A 9,729-nucleotide genomic window follows, 5' to 3' on the forward strand; every position below is an offset into this window, starting at 1 on the left:
ACACACACACACACACACATATATATATATATATATATATATATTCACACACACACACACACACACACATATATACATACATGTTCCTCTTTTCTTTCATCCTTACTTTTTTTAATGCGGCACAATGATTCTCTTATGTCTTTCTTTCTTTTCTTTCGCTCTTTCACGAACACACATTTCGTATGCATCTGCGTTAACTCTTTCCTGCCGCATTGTACAGAAATATCCGTGTATGTGTGTATGCGTGCAAGTGTGTAGGTATGTGTTATGTACTAGACACACACACTCACACACACACAGAGTAAGACTAAGATTATCTCATTCATTCACACTGATACACACACCTCATAACATTTGTAATTAAGAATATAGTCAACAACAACAACAACATGAATTACAGTAACAACGTACCTTCTACGAAATACAACACAGACGTTTAACTAACGGATGAGACACAGATGAACCAATGGATGGTGGTGCTTAGCCCCAGGTCAGCCTTGATTGAGCACATCTATGATAAAAGGAGTTCCAACCGTGACCAACCTGTCGTTTTTGTATATACGGAATGACGTTTGCTAACATGTCTTTCTTTATTGTTATGGTTAGCTCTTGGTCAACCAGGATTGACTGTTGTTGTTGTTGTTGATGATGATGATGATGATGATGATGATGATGATGATGATGATGACGACGATGATGATGTTGATGATGATGATGATGATGATGATATGATGATGATGAGGATGATATGATGATGATGTGATTTTGCGGGAGATTTGGTTTCTATTTCTAGCATGTCGAATGACTACGTAGGGGCTTCCACATCGCCTCATGTGACATGAGTGTATATGTCAGTTTATATGTGTATATGTGTGTGCATGTGTGTGTGCGTGTGTGTGTGCATGTGTGTGTGCGCGCGTGTTATGCATTTGCTTTGAAAGTATCTGATGCTTGTTTGTGAACGTATGCTTATTCGTCTGTTCCGTGGGGTGACCAAAAGACTACGAAACGAACACACACTTGATCATATAAACAATATTATTGATTGTTGCTCAATTCATCACCGATGTGCTTCAACTGAATTATGAAACGTTCGTTGAACAGCTTTTGCGTAAGAATATTTCAAGAGCCATCTCAACTTCAAATTAACTCTCCTTATAAGCTATCATGCAGTTCTGCTGATAGCTGCATCCACATATTCAGACATCTACAAGGCCTTTGATACTGTGAACAGAGCCTTGCTATGGAAACTACTTGGCAAACTTGGATGTCCAGAACACTTTGTATTTATAATTAAACCATTTCATGATAGGATGGAGGCTTGGGTTAATGTTGATGGTGGCATGGCGGGACCCATTCCTGTAGAGAATAGTGTCAAGCAGGGAGACATCTTTTCCCCAACTCCCTTTTCGTCGTACTTTGCTGCTGCTTTTACTCATGTTTTTGCTAAGGTTAGCTTTCTGGGAATATATGTCAGATGTCGATCTTCTGGCCGCCTCTTTAATCTTCGCCGATTTGCTGCTAATTCAAAGGTTCTCCAGATGACTGTGACTTAGTCACTCATACAGTGGATGACATGCAAAAACTTATGAATCGTATTTCTGCTTCTTGCAAGGCATTTGTACTCAGGATTAGCCTGGACAAGACTGTTGTAATGTTCCAGCCTGCGACAAGAAATCCAAATGTGGAACCAGCTATCTTGGTTGAAGGAACAATTCTGAAAATGGTAGACAAGTTTGTCTACCTGGGCAGCACACTCAACTGTTCTTGCTCCCTGGATGATGAAATATCTTTCAGGCTGCAGAGAGCAACTGATTCCTTCCGGTCTCTTCAGTCTCGTGTCTAGTCCCAGCATAGCATCACAAAGCAAACAAAAATTACTGTGTACCGTGCATTTGTACTGACATCGCTCCTTTACTCATGTGAGACATGGACCCTTTACAAACGTCAGGTAAGGGTCCTTGAACGCTTTCATCAGAGATGTCTGAGACATATTCTGAATGTTGGCAGGACCTAAAAAACTCCAGACACACAGGCCGTTTGGTCTTGGTGGCCTTTTGTAACTGCCTCACCAAATTGGCATAGTGCTCTCCATTAATGGCGTGGCTCTTTTGCAGATAACCGATAAACACAATGCCTTTTTCATCTAAAAAAACTGGCGCCATTGCCTTCCATTCAGATGAAACGACCTTGACCTTCTTTGGAGCGGTGTTTCCACTGCGTGGATTGTCTCTTTGTCTCAAGCTCAAAGTGATGAAACCAACATTGGTGGCATTTTATCCGTCTTTGTGTTCTGAGTTCAAATTCCGTTGAGGTCGGCTTTGTCTTTCATCCTTTCGGGGTTGATAAATTAAGTACCAGTTGCGTACTGGAGTCGACTTAATCGACTGCCCCCCCACCAAAAAAAAAAATATCGGGCCTTTGCCTACAGTAGAAAAGAATTTAAATTAGATTTATTTTTAAAGAATAAAAAGTTTTGAATGGTACAACAGTGCACTATAATACAAAAAATGGACTATATACTTGTAATTTAGTTATCTATAGTCCGATGATATTTCGGAATACAATTCCTTCTTCAGATATTCTTAGACGGAGTCGCTGCTATAAACTGTTTTCCAACGGCTTTTCTTTTTTCGGAAGCGTCTCGTATTTTGAAGGGGCTGCGGCCTCCTTATTATATTTCATGTATATTATTATATAGTTCTCAATTAGGGGCAATATATAGTTGTGAACGAGCTAACACTGGGGGTCAATGCTGTCAACTTACATCCTCCCCCTTAATTGCTGACCTTGTGCCAAAATTTGAAACCTATATCAATACACATTCTTTATTACCTTCATGATAGCATCATTCCTTTATAGCCAGCCGTCGAAATAGACCCCAAAAGGTCTACGAACCTTTTATTTCTCCACTACACAAGCTTGTAAGCGAGGAAAATAGACAGCGAGGGTTTATAAAATAATTTGGATAGTCTCAAATCTATAGATTTCACGCTATGTGTTATTAAAGATTCTTTCCGGTCATCAGTGGCGACGTACCGAACGTAAATAAATGAAAAACACATTATACATACCGCCATAAGCGCAAATAATGTACATGCGTTTTGCACGTATTCACGAATTAAAAAATCCAAGCGCCTATTTCAACCATGTGCTTATTTACTCAGAATAGTAATTATGTATAAAAATTCTAATTATCATAATTATGTATAAAAATATCCTAATTATGTATAAAAATATATATTAATTCACTCCTATAACATATTTAGTGCAGAACAATTCTGAGAAAATATGTTATAGGAGTGAATTAATATGTATTTTTATACATAATTAGGATATTTTTATACCTAATTACTATTCTGAGCAAATAAGCACATGGTTGAAATAGGTGCTTGGAGACGTTGAACCCAGGGTTTTTTTTTTCTTTATTATTTGGATGCATTATTCTGGGTTGCATCTTTATCTCTCCTTTGAAATTTCGTAGAGATTCGTTGAAATGTTTGTTTCCAGACAACCAAATATGGACGCCTATAACCAGCGCATATGTTGATAAATTGCAAATAGTATTGATAAACATACATTCAGCCTCATTGTGTAAATAAACGGTGTGGCTATACAACACTGATAACTCTGCAAAGACGAACACAAGATGGTTCGGCAACATTCACTGCACTCTACACACGCACACACGGGCGCACACATACACACGCATACACACACACACACACACACACACACACACACACACAACCACACACACACACACACACATACGCAATCATATACACACACACACTGGTACACAGGTACGCAGCTACGCAGGCTGTAGTTACAGCACAGTGTTTGCTCCTCCAAAGACGTCCCTGGGAACAGTTCGACTAGTTTCAACTGGACTACATACACACGCACGCACGCACGCACGCACGCACGCACGCACGCATGCATGAAGGCAAGCACGCTCGAACATAATGATTTCCCTGCTCGTCTCGTGACCTGTCTCCTCTTTACACATTTCCTGGTGTCAAATTATCTCTACTGAATCAATATCAAATGACGGTAGATTACATGTAGTTACCTAGCAACCAGTCTTCTATTGCAAATAAATAAACCTACGATGGATCTATAAACCAAAGTTAAGATCAATGATTTGTGAGTCGTTTAATGTTCTGTTTGTATATATTTATACATATTTCACTCTTTTAATGTTCCTCAACAGAACAAAATGACATTACAGAGTTTCTACGAGACATCACATTACGTCTAAACAGCCGTTGTTATGGCTGGTGATCAAGGACTTTTACTTCTAGATGACCATATGTGTTGTGTGTTGTGTTTGTTATGTTCTTTAATGTTATATTGTGTATAAAGATGTTGTTATACCCCTTATACTGCACGCACGCACACACACACACACACACACACACACATACAGTCTCTCTCTCTCTCTCTCTCTCTCTCTCTCTCTCTCTCTCTCTCTCTCTCTCTCTCTCTATCTATCTATCTATCTCACACGCACACCTCCTTTTTCATGGCAGAGAGAGAGAGACGTATATTTATAGCTCCAGTTAATTGAAGAACAGAATTCTTTAATGATAATAACGTCTTTAGGTCTTTATAAGTAGAAACGAGAGCCACAAGGAGTTTCCGGTGTGACTGCTACGTCTTACCAAACAAGCGTCTTCATTGTGCGCTGCTATCTGGACGGCATCATCTGTCGTCGAAACGACAGATGAAAAACGTCGAAGCAATTTAGAAATAATATTTAATCGGTTAACAGATAACACCTTTAAAAAAGTGTCATAAAGAAAAATGACTCTTTTTTTTGTCTTTTTTAATCCTGGTTATACTTTTAGCGCATCTGGCAAAAGTCTAATTGAAGTAGACGAATATATTATTAAAATATTCTTTTGTACTCTAGGCACAAGCCAGTCGATTACATCGACCCCAGTACGCAACTGGTACTTAATTTATGGACCTCAAAAGGATGAATGGTAAAGTCGACCTCGGCGAAATTTGAACTCAGAACGTAGAGGCAGACGAAATACTGCTAAGCATTTCGCCCAGCATGCTAATGTTTCTGTCAGCTCGTTTCTGACAATCTCCCCCCACCCCCCAAATCGTATGAATTATTAGCATTTGCTTTGAAAATTAGATATTATTGTAGTCTCATAGCTGTGAAAAGGCGCAGACAAGGTTATGTGGTTAACCAGTTCTGTGCAGCATTTTACGTGAGTGTATATGTTATAACCCCCGGGCTAACCAATGCCTTATGAGTGAAAATTAATTTGGTAGACAAAACCTATGTGAAAGACCGTCATATATATATATATGCAGTAATCCCTCGTCTATCGCGGTTTATTATTTAAGCTTACGTCGATTCCTCCATGGTGTTGTCTTGCATTTATAATAAAATAAATATATACGAATTATAAAAATAATAATACTAATAAATATACAGTACATTACTGTTTCTACTTCGCGGAGAGGTTTCAGAACGTAACACCCGCAATAGTCGAGGGATTACTGTATATATATATATATATATATATATATATCAGAAATCAAATAAATGAGATTGATAGAATAAGTATTAGGGGTGGATACTTTCGATCAAAACCCGCCAATGCGGTGCCCCATCAGGGCCGCAGTCCAATGATCGAAATGAGCAAATGATAAAAAGATAGAAAGAACATAGCAAGTTTGACTCTTTTTTATTTATTTAGAATTAATGAAAATGACTGTATCGGTCTAATGGTCAAATGATCGTTAACAAAGATTAGATTCGATGGAACCATGAGAGCCTGAGACTGATAAGCTCTCACATTACAACGAAAATTTGTCACTTATTTGTCACCAGCCAGAACAGTTCTATTACGATGCGAGAATAGAGCTGAACGTTCATTTTTGGCTCGTGCATGTAAAACAGTGAATGGACATCGATAACGACACTCGCAAGTAAATTAAGAAGGAGTGTCGATTACAGTCAGTTTCCATAAACTTAATACATTCTTTTTTTCTGGGTGGGGGGTTTGCCCTTTATTTATCGCTGATTACAAGCCACTAGTACACATACTCTCACAGGATAAAAACATACCTGTACGTCGCGGGTCAACAACCGCCATGCTGGGTGATGTTATCAGTGTCGTTCAAATATGATGCAAAGCTTTGAAGCAACACGAAAGCACTGATGCGTGAACAAGATTGCTGATTGGACTTCATTAATTACGGCTTTAACGAAAGTCATAAAAATTTGTATTCTATCTGGAATAGAAATGCATTATATTATTGATGAAAGTCTCAATGGAATATTGGTTACCATTAAACCGGTATTCTATTGAACCGGAGCTAAAGTCTGATATCGACATTATTCGATTTCAACAATTCCTCGATAATGGTTGGCCAGTAAACAAAACGAAAAAAGAAAATGAAGACAAGCATTTAAGAGAATATTGGATAAAACGAATTGCAACCAATTATCACGGGAATTTGTTAATTTTTGCAGTCCAATGTTCTTATAGTGATTATTCCTAAAATATTCCACAATAAAATGTTGTCGCTACTCCATGAAGGCCATTACATGACTCAAATGAACGAAACGACCCGTAGATACTGCAACTGTCCAAAATGTTATCTGTTACGAATGCGGGAGTCAGATTTAGTCCTGGATGACGATCAAGTTTTAGTTCATCTGGACCCAGGCAATGAAAACATATCGACTACATCAGAATATGTTTCATTAAAATGTTGCTTATTCTCATTGATCAGTTCCCGAAATTTCTATTTGTGACATCAACACCAACAACTACAGTTGAAACATTGATAATATTCCGTAAAACTGTCTTTACAGGACTGTCTGAAATATTTATATCATGAAATGGGCCTCAATTCACGTCATCACAATTTAAACTGTTTTGCAATGAAATGGCAATTCTGCATTTGAAGTCATCTGTCTATCACTCGGTTTTAAGGGGTGAATCAGAACGCTTAGCTCACACAAGGAATTCGCAAAGATTACCTTGTAAATTATTCATTGATAGGAAGTCAATCAATTTTTTTATTTTTTTTTTTTTATCGTTCTGTGCATTATCCAACATTGAACGGAAAATCGTCAGCAGAAATACTTTACGGTCAGCAACTATAAATGATTCTGCCATTATTATTACCGCTCAAAATATCAAATGGAGAATAGATAAACAGTTTCAATAAATTATATACGGATGATTAGTATTTATCAGGGATTATCGAAATAAAAATAGGTCGATTTGCAACACAGTTGTGAGAAACTCGGTCCAAGGGTTCACTTAATTCAAAGAGATGTGAACGGAAACAGCACCAGAGTCAGAATCGCTGACATCCGGAACCGTTGCGGATCAGACATACACTGGATAAATTCAATGACTACTATATATATATATATATATATATATATATATATAGTCAATTCAAATAAGCAAACAATTAAAAAAGAGCAGAAAAAAAGAGAAAAAATCGAACGTGGGAACGTGCACAAGAAATATATTAATTAGACACTCGGTGAAGGGACAGAGTTGTTGTTAACGTTTCGAGCATAGCTCTTTGTTGGAAACAGGAAAGACCAAAGAGAAAGAAGGAAAATTAAGGAAACATCGCCCAGTCCACGTGCAGTTACATTTCTGAAGTGACCGGAAGTGGAAGGAGAAAGAGAAAATGGTTTCTGGAACAGATGAGTGTGAAGATGGTCGATGTGTGTGTGTGTGTGTGTGTGTGTGTGTGTGTGTGGTAGCGTGCGTGTGCATGGTAGAGTGTGTGTATGTGGCAGTAAATATATATATATATATATATGTATGTATGTGTGTGTGTATATATATATGTATATGCATGTGTAAAAATTCCTTGTGTGCATATTTCACACGAATTTTTGTCGCTTGCATATCACGTGTATTTGTCTCCATCAATGTTGATGCAATGCTAAATGAATTCAATTGGATAAAAGTGAAGAACAAGCTTTACAAACGTAGCAGTTCTGTAACGTTTTACTGGTTATCGTATTCCAGCTCAGAATACTGATTTCGGAAATTTTATCATATTTTTATATTTAAGTTTTGATATAGATTTTAAAGATGTAATACAATATACCTGAGAAAGAGTTTCTTGAATTTTTTTGCACCGAATCCAATGAGATGAAGTCAATAGATGTATATTGATATATTTACTTTAAATGTAACAGCCAAGAATTGCATTTCCTGGATATTACTTTTGAATAAATCAATATAGTTTCTTTATAAAAAGCCAATAAAAATAACTGAATTGTATCCGCAGATTCCCTAGCTTTTCCAAGAATATTATGAAATATCTTTGCAATGAAATGTATCACTGAGGCTTTCTAATGGAGACGTTTCCAGAGAGAATTTTGAACACTACAACTAACTTTCAGGAAGTGTGGATTCATCGAACAAGTAAAAGACCTAAAAGACTGAAACCTACAAATTTCCTCAACTAAGCAAAGCAAAAGACATCTTCACTGGTTTAATACACGTTGCATTTCACGTGTCAAAATTTGTTCTTCAAATTATTACACAGGGATTTCCTGTTCTTCAACAATTACCACAAAATACTGAGCCAAAATAAACTACAATATTATATTCGGTGTTAAGACAGAGAGCTGCCTTTTATCCTTTCGGGATCGATAAATTAAGTACCAGTTACGCACTGGGGTCGATGTAAAAACAGAGGGATTAAGTCGATTACATCGACCCCAGTGCCTAACTGGTACTTATTTAATCGACCCCGGAAAGACGAAATTGACCTCGGCGGAATTTGAACTCAGAACGCAGCGACTGGCGAAATGCCGCTAAGCATTCCGTTCAGCGTGCTAACGATTCTGCCAACTCGCAGCCTTTTCTAAACGGTCTTTAATATCAAGAGGACGAAATGGTCTCTAAATATTTCAAACATACTAAGCTAAGGCTGAGTACTTTGTACTTTTGAATCATGCAAAAGAAGATTTTCCAACCTCCAACAATTCATTAACTGTGCCGAGAGAATTTCGATTTACAGGCACCTGATTCCAACAAATGTTAAAATATTCCAAGCCTATAAACTTTTCAAATACGCAACCCTTATATTTACATTTTTTTTTTCTGAGCCAGCGCTAATCCTTCCTCCAATATATATTACATATCAAATCGTTAGCCAATCTTATTTATCCATTTGCTCTGAAGATTAAACTCAGCTACTATAAACCTTCAGATGTCTCGCTTTAGAAGGTGGCAAGCTGGCGGAAACGTTAGCACCCATGGGCGAAATGTCTAGCGGTATTTAGTCTGCCGTTACGTTCTGAGTTCAAATTCCGCTGAGGTCGACTTTAGCTTTCATCCTTTCGGGGTCGAAAAAATTAGATAGATATATAGATAGATAGATAGACAGGCAGGCAGAGAGAGTGAGAGAGAATGGGGATAGAGAAATAGACAGCAAACCAGATCGATAGATATAGATTGATCTTCTAAGTTACCTCGTTCATAGCTAAATATTCCGCCCGAATGAAAACTATATAATAATATACATGAAATATAATAAGGCGCTCTCAGTCCATTCAAAATACAAAAAAAGTCTAATTTAAATTCTTCTCTACTCTAGGCCCGAAATTTTATGGGGGGAGGGGGGGCCAGTCGATTAGATCGACCCAGTACACAACTGGTACTTAATTTATCGACTCCGAAAGGACGAAAGTCAAAGTCGACCTCGGCGGAA

This window comes from Octopus bimaculoides, chromosome 10 (assembly GCF_001194135.2).
Source record: "Octopus bimaculoides isolate UCB-OBI-ISO-001 chromosome 10, ASM119413v2, whole genome shotgun sequence".
Taxonomy (NCBI): Eukaryota; Metazoa; Mollusca; class Cephalopoda; order Octopoda; family Octopodidae; genus Octopus; species Octopus bimaculoides.